This window comes from Bactrocera neohumeralis, chromosome 5, assembly GCF_024586455.1.
Source record: "Bactrocera neohumeralis isolate Rockhampton chromosome 5, APGP_CSIRO_Bneo_wtdbg2-racon-allhic-juicebox.fasta_v2, whole genome shotgun sequence".
In the NCBI taxonomy this organism is placed as follows: Eukaryota; Metazoa; Arthropoda; class Insecta; order Diptera; family Tephritidae; genus Bactrocera; species Bactrocera neohumeralis.
The window spans coordinates 54,332,746-54,350,723 of NC_065922.1; the positions used below are offsets into that span (position 1 = coordinate 54,332,746).

Below are 17,978 nucleotides of genomic sequence, written 5' to 3' on the forward strand. Positions count from 1 at the left end.
TAAGATTGGGAAAAAACCCAAACTATCTTGAAATACCTAACAAGTGATTAGTTTCAGTGGCGGGAAGTGTGTTCAACGCTTCAGTCATACTTTTTCAAGTGGCGCCACACAAACCAGTTACTATGTGCCAAACTGCGAAACGGTAATCAAATCGTCAATTAATAAACGCCATCAATCAGCGAACAAGCAAAGCGCCTCAAAATACATACAAACATACTATAAATCATACAATTATTCGAACTTGTGAATATGTATTGCAAAATAAGTGCACATTTCTTAAAATCAATGAGTGCGCAATTTATGTCCATTATAAATAGTAGATAAAATGCCGTAAATAGTTGTAGTATATTAAACGCTTTTAGTGTTGTTTTTGCAATAACCAAAAAAGTTTGCAACAACTGCGCGCCACCACAAGCACATCAACACTAATTGGTCAGCTAGCTAGCTAACTGGTGATTAAATCAGTTTGCACTGAGTGCCGGGTGGCGAACTGACACGGTTGCTTATACCAAAATCAAGAAGTGCAATTATTTCGACTAGATTTCCTTTTCAGCATTCTTCAACACGTCGTAGTTGTTTTATTTTCATTTTCATTTTCATTGTGTGTTATTTATAACACTTGCTGCAACTGGCAAGCGCACCGCCATATTTTCTCTGCCGTTTGTTTTGATCGCGCACAATTCAGAACAAAATCCTATTTGTGTCGTAAGCGACAAACGCGGCGGCGTGCGAGTATGATTCGGCGAAATGCGCGATAAATCGATAAGTGCAACAACAAAATATCTACAAGTATTGCATTAGCAAATACATACAACAATAGAGGAGCAGGCAGATTAAATATTTTTGTTTTAACGTTTATGACTTGCAGGTGCTCCACTTTGTTTATTTGCAGCACAAGAGAACGAGTGACAAATGCAATGTAAATTACAGCAACAAAAACTAGTCCAATGGGCTTATTATGATTGACGATTTTATGAATGAAGCGTTCGTTATCAACAACCAGGAAGTCGGTAAGGTTGAGTAATAAACAAAAAAAATTAATTATATAGAAAACTTTGTATAAGTATGCGTGCACAACGATTAGGCGCACAGAAATCAGCAGCCAGCAAATACACGATATAAAATGTAGGCAAGTGAGAGCACCGAAACTTGAAGGCAATTGATGCATGCGAAAAGTATGACATATTTTTTTCATTTTATTTTATTTCTTTTGCACATAAACACAACCGGCACTCGACGTTCGCAGAAATGTTGATTTCATGTTTGGCGTAAAAAATGAGCGCTAATCAGCCAGGTTGCCGGCCGGTAGAGGTAGACTGTTTTGACACTTGCGTGGCATGTGCAAAGTGCAAAAGCAAGCAGCGGCAGGGTTGTTTGGAATAATTGCATTAAAATTGCTTATAAGGAATGTTTGCATTTATAGCTAATATTATATATTTCACAGAAAGCCATACAGTTAATATTAAATAATAATAATTAAGTAATAAAAATATTTAGAGAAAAATTATATTTAATTGAAGTCACAAATAATGTAAATCAGATAAAAATTATTAGTTATTCAAAGGAAATTTTACTGTACGAATAAGGTTGAAAATTGTATTTTTTATATTTGAATATTTATATAAAATAAAAATAAGTTAAAAATAATTACTTCTTATATTTAATTATATTCATAAAAAAAAATAAAGTTAAAAAATTATATTTTTTATATTTAAATATTTTTATAAAAATATGAAGGTAAAAAAATATTATTTTTTTATTTTTCAATTTTTGTTTATACATTATAAAAAAAACTACTATCGTCTTTCAAAAACAAAAAAAATAATAAAAGTTTCTTCTTATATTTACATACATATGCATATTTTTATTTTATATTTAAAACTCGTAAATTTTTTTTTATTTTTTTTTTTTTATTTTTTATGTGTTTAAAACCAAAGAAAATTAATAATAAAATTTGATTTTATACATTTTTAATTTTATATTAAGAACTCGTCAATTGTTCTTCGACTTTTTTTATTTTATATAAAAAATTGCTATCGTGTTATTTTTTACTATTTTTTTAATATTTTTATTTTATAATTTATATTAAAAACAAACTGTACCCTACAATTACTACTGAATAAAAAATACTTATGTAAATACATAAAAAATCTAACAGAAAATGCATAAAACGTTAATTGCATTCTATGCGCAAATCATAAATAACCATGAAAAATGAAAGTCTGGCACTACCCTGTAAGCTGATAACTGTGCAATTAAATTGTAAATAAATGCACAGCTGTAGTGAATGTTGCGGGGACTCGGTAAAAAGTGCTAAATTATTTTTGCAAATACGCCATTTATGCGAAACATTCACCAAGACTGCGTTTTATATAATAGACTATAATGTACAAAAGTTCTTTTTGCATAAGAAATACAAATTTGCTAAAATGAATATACATATCTAATTGATATTCAAGCGCTAATAATGAAAGTTCTAATGCAAAATAGCCACACACAGAGATACTTATGTATGTATGTATTTCAAAATTGATGACAAATTGCGAAATTCCAAGAATATACCGCAGGAGTCCATATACATACATATGTATGTAAGTATGTATGTAGAATAAGCTTGTAGACAAACAACATTTGTGTATGCGCTGCGCAAAAGAACAACATTTCGCTCGTACATACAAAACTTGAGATATCAACAATGTTAGCAAACGCTATAAATTTATTGCGCAGCATTTAAAAAAAAATAAATGATATTTAACGTTATACAGAAATAAATCCAGTTGTTAAATTACTCATTCATATCTTATTTAAGCTATGGCGATTTCCATGAAAAAATAAAATTGCAACGCTGCGTCATCAAGATAAACAAATACAAGCAAATCTATGCACCTAAATGCACTTCCCGCTCTTGAAGCAAAAAACTGATGCCACAGCTGTAACTGCAAGTTCACAGAAATTGTAATTGGAACGCAGCGGCACCCAGAAAGCAGCGTCTTATTGTGCAATTACGCCTACAACACTACAGCCACCCAAAGCGAAATTGCAAATTGACAGCCCACGTCATCGGCAATGTTTTCATTGTTATTGTTGCTGCTGTCCATATAAATTTGCATGTGGAAGGAATGCGCAAAATAACAGTAACATTCTATATGTGTTTATCTATGCATGTACATATGTATGTATGTATGTACATACATAGGTAAATAAATAATAAAAGTACGTCGAAATGATAATGTTGGCGCAAAAAATTATTGCTGTTGCCATACACGTATAAAAAATTGGTTGTGAGTTTTAGGTGACAGTTATATGACATTACTGTAAAAATAATTGTAATTAATAAAAAAATATATCCAACTTAGTACAAAAAAATTAATAATTAATTAAAAAAAAACTTGTAAAACTTGTAATTATAAATAAATTTTCTCGGCAATTAAAAAAATAATTATAAATAAATTAACTAAAAAAGTAGAATTAATTAAAAAAATTATATTTATTAACACATTTTTTTAATTAATTAAATTTTCTTAATTTTATTTAAAAGTTAAAATTATATTTTTAATTAAAAATAATAATTTTTTTAATTAAATAACTATAATATTTTTTTAAAATTAATTTACTATAATTATTTTTTTAATTGCTAAGAAAATTATTAATATCCTATATTCGAAGAAAAAATCTAGAATGAATATTACTTTTTTCTTTAAATTATCTAATTTAAATAATTAAAAATATTTTTTTGTAAAAATTCATGCAAAAAAAATTAATATTATTTAATTTATTCAATGATTGCATTTTCAAAAGGGACAAAGGAAAAAATAAACTTAAAATAGCACCGTTATTTATTACTAGTTATGTATTGACTTATGAAAGATGTCATACTTATGTGAACAATGGCAGGTGAGAAGGAGCAGTAAAACAAAAAATGTACCGGTAACTTTAACAGAACAATGGCCAGACACTGCGTTTATTGGAGTAAGCAGCAGAGATGTTAAAAGTTGCTTTCAAAGACAACTTGAAATTGATTTTATACAATTAATTTTTGATGAAGCAAAATTTCAATGAAATTGTGATTAAATTATTTATATATCTAATGTTTAAAAACATGTATATATTTTGTAAAATAAAAATTCACTTTACCTCTGCTCAATTGTTGTAAAAATCCTTTTTTTGTTGTAAAAAAAAGTAATTAGTAGTGGAGGACAGGTAAGTGTTTTGCAACTTCGATCGTCCTTTCAATGTTGTCCACCTTGTCAAGTGGTTTTTAAATTTATTTTACACTTTTCAAATTTATCAACCAAATAGGCGTAAGTTATTATAATTTTTTCTATTTAGTCAAATACACTTATTTCGAAACGAAATGTTTTTCGCGCCTTTTGCACTCGTCAGGGATAACAATTAAAAAATAGTACGCGCTGCTTGGGCGACAGGAAGCGATTAAACACTCTATTCCCGTTTACTGTCACTTTGACCTTTGCTGGCGTAGTGTTGTCTGAACGAGCGTTTGCCTACCCCGCACAATCTTGGAAGGTAGGTTCGCGTTGCTATTTTTCCTTCTAGAATTTGGCTTTTGCTTAGCCTCTGCCTTTTGTGCTTGTGTTTTTAGCTCACCACAAATGGCTCTACTGGAATTTGCGTTGAATTGTTTTGGATGAAGAGGAGGACGACTTCGGCTTAATAGTAGCGGTTCTTCCCTCTTTTTTCCTCTATTCAACTATTTTTCGTAGTTTTATATTCCAAGCTATTTTGCTGTTAGTTAAATGCCTTTCAAGGTCTCACTCTATGCGCAAAGCAGGTAAAACAACAATATTTAAGTCGACTTTCGTAAATAGACTTGTTGCCGTAAATATTCTTGTGAGTTGTTTTTTGGAATTAAAATTGTCGTACGCGACGTTTATTGATTTTAATATTTGTTTATTCACATTTAGACTTTGCCCACAAAAACTGTTACACAAATTGTGTAATAAGAGTATATTAGCACTGAGTTTCTTCTTTTGTTTATTGTTTGCAAAGTTCCGAATTTTCGTGATTTTTAATGATTTCGTATTGTTTTCAACTCTATGCATGACAACAATTGCTCACAGCTTTTTGTATTTTTTGCTGTGACTTCGCCGGCTAAATTAGCTGGTGTTGTCGCTCAGAAATTATATAGGTAAATCACGTTTCAAATATTTTTAGTTGTGCACGAAATTTAATTGCCTGCGTTGTAAAGGCTATTCACTGAATTTCTGCACTTAAAACAATTTCACGATATTTTTTAGTTGAGTTCTTGCAATTAGTCGAAAGTATTTTTATTTCGACTATTGCGCTTTTTCTTTTTGGTATTTGCACAGAAAACAAATCTTGCACAATTTAATTAAAAAGAGTCCACTTCCAGTTCCAGTTGAGAAAGTACACAATATCGCTGAGGATATATTTTCATTATTTAATGATGATTGCAGGAAAAGCACGAAATTATTGACTCCGCTTTAGTTGGCTGCTGCTATTGTTTGTTCGTTGTTGAACAAAGGGATCCAAAAAAAAGTAAATTTCACGTTTATTTTCAAATTTCTTAACACACGCAATTTCTTGCTATTTTATTGTTCAAAAAAATTATGATTATTAACTGGCTTAGAAAAACGCAAAAAAGGACAAAAACTTTGTATTAATTATTTCACGATTTCCGATTTTGATTTGATTTGAGCGCAATATATTCTTTGCGTTGCAGGTTGTGTGGTGGAATGATGTTGACTGTGAATGCCAACGTTGGTTTTAAAATATTTCAGTTGTAGTTGTTGTTATATAATGGTGGTATATTAGCATAACCGCCTCAAAAAAATTCTCTTATGAATTTTTATAATTTTCACAACACCACTCGGGTATACTATATATCTGGCTATAGTTGTAGGTAGTTTGACTGACGAACGTTTCTTGGCAAATTTTGCTACAAGAATTTTTTGACCATCGTCTTTCGCTTTCAAAATGAAATTGAAGTCAGAACGACGCAAAACAAATACCCACGGGTAGAGCGATGATAGCGGTGACAGCTGTTACAGCAACGGCTAAACCACACGACGCATAAACGCGGCGAACAGGCTCAAAGCGTACGAACGAATGAAGAACGTTCATAGAGTGTTTTGTGTCTTTATTACCCCGCCTGAACACGGAAAATCGGCAAATGAGTAGATGAGAGAATAGTGATACTTTTTAGGAGAGCGTTTTTCGACGCGAGTATGATATCTTGTACAAGCGCTGTAATGTACGTGTACTTACATACATATGTATGTGTAAGTATGTCGTAGACTTTTGGTGTTTATTCGGTATGCTACTCTCGTTTAAAAATTACTCTTTAAACAAAAATTGAACAACTTTAAAATTTAGCTTAATTCAATATAAAATATTTTTTGTTTTATGCTCAATGGCAGGGTGGCAATGTCATTAAGCTGTTGCTGTTAATGAAATCGAAATATGTTTGTGTAATAGAAACTAGTATGTATTTTCTGCTATAAAACTCCTCAATAATGACTGCTGAATGATTTAAAAGCAAAAAAAACTAATTATTTATAATTAATTTAAAAAATATATTTTATATATAATTTTTTAGACGCATGATATTTTGAATCCCTTGATCCCACACTGATAACTTGAGCTGATGAGCGAAAAGCAAGGCGTATGGTAAAGGATGGAATGAGCAAGGCGGACTTGCTGCTGTTATCTTTGATTTCTTGAGTATTTTTTCTTCCTTATATAATACAAAAAATATTGACGTTTAATATTTTCTTACAATAATAATTGTTCAAAATGTGCTGACAAAAGAAAGCGTCTAATCTACATCTCTTAATATAAAAAGAAAAAGTCATAGTAAGTTAAAAAATTCTAAATAAGCAAAATATAGGCAAGAAACTAACGTTTTTTAACTGAACATTCCCAATATGTAGGTATGCATAAGGGGTTTGAGAAAAATTTAATTATTGTCAAAAGGAATACTTTTTCTCCTGCCAAACTCAGCAATACTACTCCCATTCAAGTAAATCAAATTTAAAAATTTGAGTACGAGTAAAAAAAATTAAACAAAGAGAGCATTTTCAGTGTGCTCAACAAATTTCCACTCAATTTGCGCGCTCAAAAACTCTTCTACACGCTGCCGGTTCAACTCACGTTGCCCTCTTTAACAAAATCGCTCAGTAAATGGCTTTTTTTTTTATCAGGGTCTTGGAGCGCTTGCTCTCGCTACAGCTTTGCCGGCAAACACCAACAAGTTTGGCTTATTACCGTTTTGTTTTGATTTGCATTTTCCTCTACACAAAGAAACAAAACAAATTTAATTGTTTATCTGCAAATGCGCTTTTGAAGTCTGTAGTATTTTTTTGCAATTTGTGTTTTGACTTGCACTATTACGAGTTTTATTTGTAAACAAACCTATTTCTCACGCTGCTTTGGCCGTAGTGAATGTGCATAGCGAAATGCATAATATTCGGAGACAGAGCACTTGTGCACAATTTACACAGCCCAGCAGGAAAATCCGACACTTGTGGGACGGACTTTATTTCAGTTCCCAATGTCGTCGGTTTGTGATACATTTAAGGGATATAAGCGTTTGCGCTATGATTTTCAAATATTTTGTTAATTAAAGCGAATGTATTGTCTGCGGTCCGTCAAAACTAGACTTATTGTGCGTACCACCTGAAATATGTACGCTATCTCGGAAAAACTTGGTTTTTACATTGCTTGTCACAACACTTTGCTATGGTCTAGAAATCAATAAAGAAGGGTATTAAACATGCCCTATAACGGTATTGTTAATTTAGTAAAAGTGCGACAACTCCCGAGCGTATAATTTTTGTAAAGTTGAGAAGGTGAAGAGAACAATTCGTCTAAATTTTACAGATGGATCACCTAAAAAATTGATATGATACCTAGCCTACTTTTAAGTTCAATTTTTATTATATATTTAGAAGAAGAAGAATTGGGAGGTTGGAAACAGCTGAACTACGGACATAGTGTAATTCTAAACAAGTTCACTATTAACAAATCAGACTACATTCTCCCAAAGCTGGATTTCAGTAGACACTTCCAGGTGAGGATACCATCTAGACGAGAATGGAGAAGAGGTTCAATAGTAGAGGAAGATACCACCTCAGTCTATACCGACGGGTCCAAAATGGACTGCGGAGTGGGCACGGGGGTATTCTCCGCTGATCTAGGCATATCTCTCTCTATACGCCTACCGAACTCGGCTAGCATCTTCCAAGCAGAAGTACTAGGCATAGAAAAAGCCTGCGAGGTTCTATTAGAAAACCACGGAAATATACATAAAGCAACTATATTTACGGACAGCCAGGCGGCCCTCCTGGCATTGTCTTCACCCATGACAAATTCCAGTATAGTTCACAGCTGCAAGAGAGCACTAAGCTCAATAAAAGACAAGCTCCAGCTAAACTTGATCTGGGTTCCCGGACACAGGAACTTTTTCGGTAACGAAAAAGCAGACGAGTTGGCAAAGGCAGGAGCTTTCCTCAATGAATCCGAGGCGGAGCTAATACCAAGCCCGCTAGGATCGATAAAAGGAGAGATCAATAGACAATTTCAGCAAATTGCAAACAACAGGTGGAAAAACATTACAAAATGCGTCATAACTAAACAATTATGGCCAACATATGACAGGAAAAGAACAAATGATTTATTAAATAGGTCAAGAAAAAGTATTTACAGAATAACAGCTACCACAACAGGGCACTGGCCATTTGGGGAACATGCGTCCAAAATGGGATTGCCCTACAACGATATCTGCCGTGGCTGCGGAGTAGCAGGGAACAAGGAAACAATTTTCCACTTTCTCTGCGAATGCCCAGCTCTAGCACAGATCCGACACAAAACACTCGGAATCCACCAAGCACCAAATCTTGAATGGATTTCCACCAAAAGCATATCGGACATAAGTAGTTTCATCGAAACCTCAAAATGGTTTGAGAGAGAAGGTGAAACGTAATAGCAGATACAGGTGGTTCTACGAATAGTGTATCAAAATGGCACATCAAGTGCTAATTGAGCCCGATAGGGCTGCACTCCTACCTACCTACCTACCTAGAAGCAACAAAAATTTTGGGTAAAATTAAATTTTTTTAAACGCTGTTATTTTGACAATGTTTGATTATTTTTATCGTAGGTCATTGCTTGGAGAAAAATTTGGGATTGCCTTCAGCTTTTCAGCGAATTTTGTTTTAACTTTTCGATCAACTGAAAATGGGATCCACGGAGCGGCAATTTCAGTTTGGGAAACAAGAAAAAATTACACGGAGCCAAGTCTTGTGAATACAGATGGTATTTATTGCGTTTTTGGCTTTAAATTCGGTCACAATCGTGGCTCGATGCGATGGTGCATAATCATTGTGAATAGTCCATGAATTGTTCTTCCACTATTCCGGTCGTTTTTGACAAATGTTTTTACACAAACGCCTGAAGACGGTCAAATAGAACTCCTTATTGACCGTCTGTACCTCCGAAACAACTTCATGAACAAACTACGAATATCGAAAAAAAATGAGCTTCATCTTGATTTTTTAGAGGCTTTGGCGTGGTTTTTTTCAGCTTGTTTTTTTCCCTTTATTCCGATGATTTCGACTTGTTTGCATGTCAAAGTCATAAATGCATGTCTCTAATCGGCAGTTATAATGCTCTCCATGAATGTGGGATCGGAATTCGCACGATCAAGCATGTCCAAAGAGACTTTACGGTACTCTGTTAGAGAAAAATTCAGCTTTATCGGGACGAGTAGAGCAAGAACGCGTTTCATACCCAAAATATCCACCAGAATCATTCGAACGGCCTCGCGAGAGATATCGAGATCTCTTGCCATCTCTCTAACACTTGCCTGACTATTTGCAAATACCGTTGAAGAGGTCGAAAGTCGTCCAGAACGATGCAAGTCTTCAACGACCTCTCGACCGTCTTTGAAGGCTTTGTACTACTCGTAGGTTTGCGTTTTTGATAAACATTGTGAAAATGGATGAAATCGGATTATAACTCCACTCATTACACATAGCATTTTATGGTCAGAGACATTAAATTTTACACCCGGATATACCAAAGTCCCCCACTGTGTGTATTAATAATGATTTTAGTCCCTTTGCTTATATATGGCTTCCATAAACATACATACCTATGTACATATATACATCGGTCATGAAGACAAATCTTCTAATTAAATTCAAATTTAAGGCTAACACCAACGTATTTACCCTACAGAAACGCTCACCGATTGTATTTGAAAAGATCGTCATAATATTGTAATAATACAAAAATTATTTTTGATTTTTATGATTATTATACCAAAATTAGCTTAAACTCACCAATTATGGAATATTGATAAATTCACTCTACTACTCACATTCGTCAGAGGTACTATATACATACATACATATGTACATACATATACTTGTATATATGATTCCTAATGATTGTTGACATGCGATATTAGTTTATCAGTTAACGTTAAACGTAGTATACATATTTATTTCGATGCCACTTTACAGTCTAATACTCGCACGCTTGACAGAGAAAGTAAACAAAAACAGTTACTCATATGCATCTGCTGTCATGTTTGTCTGTATTTGTGCGTGCATGCTTGCATTCGAAATAATTGTTGTGCACTTTGTGGCGAAATTCTCAGTGCAATACAAGGCAAAGTGCATTTTATTCATTCATATTTATAATTCCAGAATACAAGTGCATATGTATGAACATAAGTATGTATATGTGTATATGTTCTCAGTGATAATTTCACTTATTTGCAAAGCTCTGATATTGTGAAATCACCACTTGCAACTCATCATGTACTAGCAATGACATTTTGTGAGGAAATTGATGATTGATAGACAAATATGCAAAATTAAATTTATAGCTTAAAAAAAGCTGTTTCGATTTGACAAACTTTGAAGACTAGCGAATCGAACAAAAAACAACTGGTATAAATAAAAACAATTACATAAAGAAAAAATGGGAGGAGTAGCGAGCCAATGCAACAACTGGTACAAATCAAGAGAAATAATATAGGAAAATAGAAACGAAATGACAGTAGTGAATCGAACAAACAACTGGCATAAATAAAAATGTATAGAAAAATTAAGAGAAAACTGGGGTAGTGAATCAAATATAGAACTGGTATAAAAATGTGCAGAAAAGTGGAGAGCCAACTGGTATAAATCGAAAAATATATACATATATAAGAAAATGGAAATAAAATAGGATGATTAGCGTATAGAACAAAAAACTGGTATAAATAAAAAATTTATAGAAAAATAGAGATAAAATAGGACAAGTGGATCGATACTAGAACTAGTTTAAAAAATGTACAGATAAAATAGAAGAAGTAGCATATCGAAGAAACAACAGGCCAAAATCGAAAAAAGTAATATAGGAAAATATAAATAAAATGGGAGGAATAGCGAATCGACAAATAACTGGTACAAATAAAAAAAGTTTAGGAAATAAAATAAAAGAAGTAGCGTAACGAACAGACAACTGGTATAAATCGAAAAAATTAATATCAGAAAATTGGTACAAATAAACTTTTTTTTAGAAAATAGAGGTAAAATATGAGAAGTAACGAATCGAACAAGGAAGTGGAATAAAAAAAACAGTTTATAAAGAAAATAGAGCTAAAACAAGAGTAGAGAATTTAACAAGTAACTGGTATAAAAAAATATAGGAAAGTAGAGATAATATGTAACGAAATGAACTGGTATAAATCACAACAAAGGGCTTCATTTGATCGTTCAGCTTGTAAAGATATGAAACTGTCATACACTCACATGGCTCATCCACTTCTGTCATTATCTTTTATAAAATAAACTAAATATACGTCAATCTGTGTCTGTGTTTTTGAGTTCAACTAGTACTTACCTACCATGGATATTATACCATTTTCATGAAAAATTAATAACAATTACATGAAGTTCTTATCTTAAGCAGCTTTATGTAACATTTGATAGAAGCGAAAGCTTTATGAACCTCCAATTCTTTTGCGTCATAGACTGCAAACGAATGTGTAAAATATCATGAACACTATACCATAATAATTGCGTGTGTGAATATGATATATGAAAATTACAAGCGAATCGGAGCATTAGCACTTCGCACCCTAAAATACATTGTAATTTTTTAAAAGCAATGCGGAACATAAATCGGTCAGAAGGCGCGAATGGTTTTCAAATGCATAGGTATCTGTGTCATAAGTATTTTGTACTTTGGGAAAGCGTGTGTATTGACAATGTTTTTTTTTTTTTTTGTTGTTCATGGAATTGAAAATTACTAATCAGAAAATGCGCTCAAAGTGCTGACAGCCTTACAAAATTATCAACGGCAACTTTGTAGACGGAATATCTATGAATGAGTGTCAGCCGATAGTCGTTGCAATTTGCAAATAATATTCACAAAGTCAAAAAAAAATTATCTGATAATCATTTACATAATACTTAGGGCAGCGGAACTCATTTATAAATACGCAACAATGGAAACCAACGGCACTATCGAAGTTAAGACACCCTACTTTTAGTTTGAATACTGAATTTCAATTCAACTTCATCATATACTTTTTTAGAAGCAAACTATAACATTCACATATACATATGTACATAAGTACATGTATAAATTAATATAAAAAACCGTTAGTCAATATTTTTCTTTGGTGGAATAAGAAAGGTGAAAGGGAGAAATTTATTTCAATATTGGGATCTTGACACAAAAGTTGCTGAGAACACAATATCTGCTGTAGCGATTCGCCAAACATCGCCAAAAGAGAGTAACGAATCGAACATATAAAATCAACTGTTAAAGCAACTGGCAGCACTGTTAAAGAACTATCGATATTTGGTCAAATCAGTAGTTTGGAAGCACTGAACTCTTCGACAGTTTAGAAAACAAACAAACGAAACTGGACGAATACGAGTATTGACTTACAACTAGAAAAGAATAAATATTTTAAGATTTATATTATTGCGTCATAAACAAATTATGAGAAAACTGGTCTAAATATGTATGTACATACGTATGTACATATATTAAACTGGTCTAAATATTGTGTAGTGATAACTTGATGACCTTAAATCAGATCTTTCAAAAGACTACAATAGCCAAAAAATAGGTCTAAATGTATAAAATAGAATTGGTCTAAACATGTATGCATTTAGTGAGTATAGAAAAATTTTATAGTGAAGACTTAATTATCCCAAAGCAGTTTATTCAAGAGACTGAAATAGTTAAAAAACTGGTCTAAATAGTATATATAGTAAACTGGCCTAAATAAGTATGTAATTGTATAGATAAATTGTGTAGTGTTGAATTGATGAACCAAAAAGTTCTTTCACGAAACTGCAATAGCTAAAAAAAACTGGTATAAATATTTATTATAAAACTGGCCTAAATATGAATACATAAAATTTTATGGTGATAACTTGATACCACAGCAATTATTTCAAGAGACTGAAATAATTAAAATGTGGTCTAAATATGTAAAGTAGAACGGGTCTAAATATGAATGTATATGTAAAATTTATGGCGAAAACTTGATGATCCCAAAACAGTTGTTTCAACACACTGAAATAATCAAAAACTGGCCTAAATATTTGTAGTAAACTTGGTCTAAATACATATGTATATGTAAATGTATAGCGAAATTGTATAGTGATGATTTGATGATCCTAGAGCAATTCTATAGACTGTAGTAGCCAAGAAAACTGGTATAAATATTTATAGTAAAACTGGTCTAAATATGTACACGCTTAACAAAATCTTGCAGTGATGACTTGAACCAAATTGATCACAAAAAAATGCTTACAAGAAACTGCAATAACCAAGGAAACCTGACTAAATTTTTTTAGTGATGACTTGATGGTCTCATAGAAAGTCAAGAGACTGCAACAACCAAATATTTTGTTATGTATGTTATAAACTTTCTCCATTTGTCAACGTTTTTTAAAGTCAGTAAATTCTCTATTGAAGGAGATTCTGCTAATTTTTTTTATCGTGCGCATAATATTATATTATTATGTACTAAGTTAGCAGTCTGTCTGTCTTAGTAGGGTCAGTAGGGTAATCTGGCCTGTTTTTATGACATTTTTTTTCATAGAAATTTTTATTCTATAATAGTACTTTTTTACATATCATGAGGTATATACCTAGTAGTGTATAAACAAATTTTTTCAGAATTTTTTGGAGAAATGGCTGGGTGAATGCGATACGTTTTTTCTCTGGCGGACACGATTTCTCATGTTTGGATCATCTGAAACACAAAAACCCAATTCATTTCTAAAAAGTACGTGAATGGTTATTGTCCCTACTAGAATCATGAAAAATTTTGATAAATAAAAAAGTAATTAAGGTTTTTTTTTTAATTTTTCCCCATATTTTTCTACATAAATTTTGTCATAACATTGTCAATAAACTACAATATATGTATGTATATAGGGATGATAGCCAGGCGTTTTGTGAACATTAAAAAAAATAAGCAAATCGGTTGAGTAGTTCGACCAGAATTATGTCCGCCAGTTTAAACAAGTGTGTTTTGAGAAAAACGCGTTTAAAGTTTGAGGTGTGCACTCCGAGCGGTATTATTATTTTTGGGCCTTTTTCGAAACCTTCCAATGGTAAAGTGGGTTTCTACATTAATTCTAAGGGTATAAGAAAATGCAAAAAAAAAAAAATTGAAAAAAGATTCCCCTACTGACCCCTTAACAATAAAGATAAGACTGGCTAACGCCTTCATAAATTTACTAATATCCCTCAACAATACTAATGCTAATCTGTTGATTTATCTGATGACCAATACTCAGGAACCTTGTGGAAAAAGAAGAATATTCATGAGAGTTTTCAATGATTTAAGCCAAGATTTTCTATAGTGGCGAAACGAACAAACAACTGGTATAAACTAAATATACTGGCATAATTGTAACCAAAACGAATAGTAAGAGATTACTTCACTTTAATGAATTATCGATATAATCTCTTTAATTAAACTCAATGAGATAATATTGATGATGCCTTCATATGTAATTTGAATGATAAGGGAGCAGAGCTCAAACATGCCAAGCCGAACATTGATGAATTGACGACGACTAATAAATTATTCTATGAGTAAAAAATTTCAAGGTAATTTCTAATATTTTTCAATGACAAAATAACAATTAATTAAACCGATTGCATTTATTTCAAATATAAATAGCAAACTTCCGACTTTTCTATAAACACGCATAAAAATGCATCGCTCACTCCGCTCGACCCCCATGCCATCTTGAAAGCTTTTCTTTCAGCGCTTCCATCACAATTTGTATATCAACAAATGGTGAATTGTAAACAAAACTAAAGTTTAGCATGTTTACACAAAAGACTGAAGAAATGGAATAAGTAATATATAAGCTAAAAACAAAATATTGCAATGCCCACTGCAAACATAGTATAAATTCACGTGGCAAGTGTACAACAACGCAAGCTTTCAATTCAGCAACTGAAAAGTTTTCATTTGTGTTGGCACGTTGCGAATATAGAGTTATGAATAATAAATAAATTGCATTGCACAATAACAAAAACAATATGGTAGGTATGTGTTCCATTGATAATCAAACAAGAATAGCAAAACGTAAACAAACCGAGTATCACCGAGTGCACGGACAAGGATACATACATACACACATACCCACATACCCACATAAATAATAAAGTAATTTTGAATACGCAATGCCATTTGTGTGTACTTTTAATGCACATACTTATAAACATACATACATATGTATGTATATTACTAATATGTAGAGTGGCACTGATAATAGCGCCATTACTTAGTAATGCATAAATACATAAGTATGTATGTCAGAGAAGTGGGAGTAATACAAATAGAGATAAATAATGTTAATCAAATATCTTCAAATTACGAAAATTAAGTGATATGCATTTAGCCTATATTTTTATATTCTCGCAAAATATTGCTACAGAGTATAGTGGTTTGGTTCACTTGAATGATTGAACTAATCAAGATGGCTAACTGTTACTAGAGTGAAACCTAGGGTATCTTGCTGCAATTTGGTGTACGTGTTTTATAGAATAAAATAATGAATAAAACCTTGCAAATAGTCTCTTAAGGTATGCAATTTCAAGTCTAAAAATAGTCGAAATCGGACCATCATTTTTCAAGCTCCAGATATCAACATTCGGACATCTCTTGCCAATAGCAATATGTCCGTGTGACAAATATAGGTGAACCATCGATCCATATACCGGATAGAAGGATTTGAAACATTTCCGGATGACTTCATATCATATATCGGTCAACCTTTGACGTTTCTTTTTCTACTAATAATATGTCATAATACCAAAACTGGATAATATCTGACCAATATTACTCCTAGTCGTAGCTGCTTGGTACCGTATATATCGGTTACTATGTAAGACATCTTAGCAAAGTTAAGGGAAGGTAAATATTTGGGGCTTATCCTGGATAGGAAGCTTTCGTGGAAACCGAATATCGGAGAGAGAGCAAAAAGGACAACGATTGCCCTATACTGCTGTAGAAGAGGTTTTGGGTGGGATCTCTCACCGAAAGTGGTCCTCTGGCCCATTATGTTTTATGGAGTCTTTATGTGATGGATGGCTCAGCATGTGTGCTGCACTAGGGTCCACTCCAACCATGGCACTCAACGCCATCTTGCACACAGTGCCCTTAGACATAGTCGGAAGGTGTATGGCTGCGAAAGTTGCTATCAGACTCAGACTCAGATTGGATCTAAGTTCTTAAAAGAAGACGTATCTAAACATTCAGATATCCCCACACACTTCGAATTCATACCGGATCACTTGGATCATGGAGTCGCCAAACCGAACTCTGACGGCTGCTTCTCTGCCCATATACCGAACCTTTCCTTAGCCAGAATAAAGCCGATATACTGACTTCCGACTTTCAAAAAAGGTCAAAATGTGTGACATTTTACTGAAATTAAGTGGATACTTTTTCTTAAACATTGGCATTGGCTCATAACTTTAATATAATGACTGGAGGGAGACTAATTACCGGAAAGTTTTACCTAAAGAAGCCTTGGAAGGTTTTATATATTATGTATTTTAATTTCCCATGAAGAATGTAAGCTTTGGGCCACTGTATTCCAAATTATTTTAGAGTTTAGCATAACAAAGAAAGAGATACTTTTAGCTGTGAATCCCATATCCCATAATTGTTTGATATTTTGTAGATTTATTGAAAACACGTTCAAATTTTGTATGTGATTTTTCATAAAATACAATTTTTTTTAACAAAGAACCTGAATCACTGTCAAAAATGCAGAATTACTTCGAGAGTTTTTAAAACAGAGGAAATATGACTTACATATGTATATAATTTGGATTAAGTGGCCCAGAATGTAACCGGAAATTATTCTTTGGGAAATTTTAATATTAGAGACCTTTATACTTATATTTTAGTTTTATGTGACGTATTCTGAAAACTCTAATAAATTGTGACTTTGGAAAGTGTTTTTTCGCCTCAAGCCAATGACTCCCATTGGCCACACAAATTATCCTCAGCAATAAAGTCAAGACTCTCATCAGTGAGGTAATAATGATAAATAGTAGTCCTTGCTTGACTTATGTTAGGCCATGAACACCAACCATGTGTTCCCAGAGACAACAAATTAGAAATCAGTTTCAGTGAGCGTAGTTTTGATTGTAATAATTTCGAAAATACTTGAGTGATATGTGAAACCGGAATTTATAAAGTGCCCAAGGATCCCACTGATTAATTATTATCATAATGACAAATGACTTGAAAGCTTTCTTCAACGTTATCATATAGGGAAACGAAAAAATGGCAAATGCAGTTAGCTCAAGTAAAGCATATTTAAGCCGCATACTTATATACATTTGTGTATACACATATACTAAGTAGAAAGGTGATAAAAATGTAAACAAACATTGACTGCGACACTTCAAGTGTGAAGTGCTCATATACACACATACTTACACAG

General features: G+C 32.5%; 1 protein-coding gene across 2 annotated transcripts in view; it reads right to left on the minus strand.

Moving 5' to 3' along the window:
- Nucleotides 1-17,978, minus strand: part of LOC126758404 (myc protein) — a 58,754-nt gene that overhangs the window by 40,111 nt on the left and 665 nt on the right. The window contains exon 1 of one of the 2 annotated variants that reach the window (XM_050472662.1): nt 4,135-6,074. The exons of the other annotated variant lie outside the window; for it this stretch is intronic. The gene's annotated coding sequence lies outside the window, so the exon portion shown is untranslated. Of the gene's footprint in view, nt 1-4,134; nt 6,075-17,978 lie in introns of those variants that run through there. 2 annotated transcript variants of the gene reach the window in all.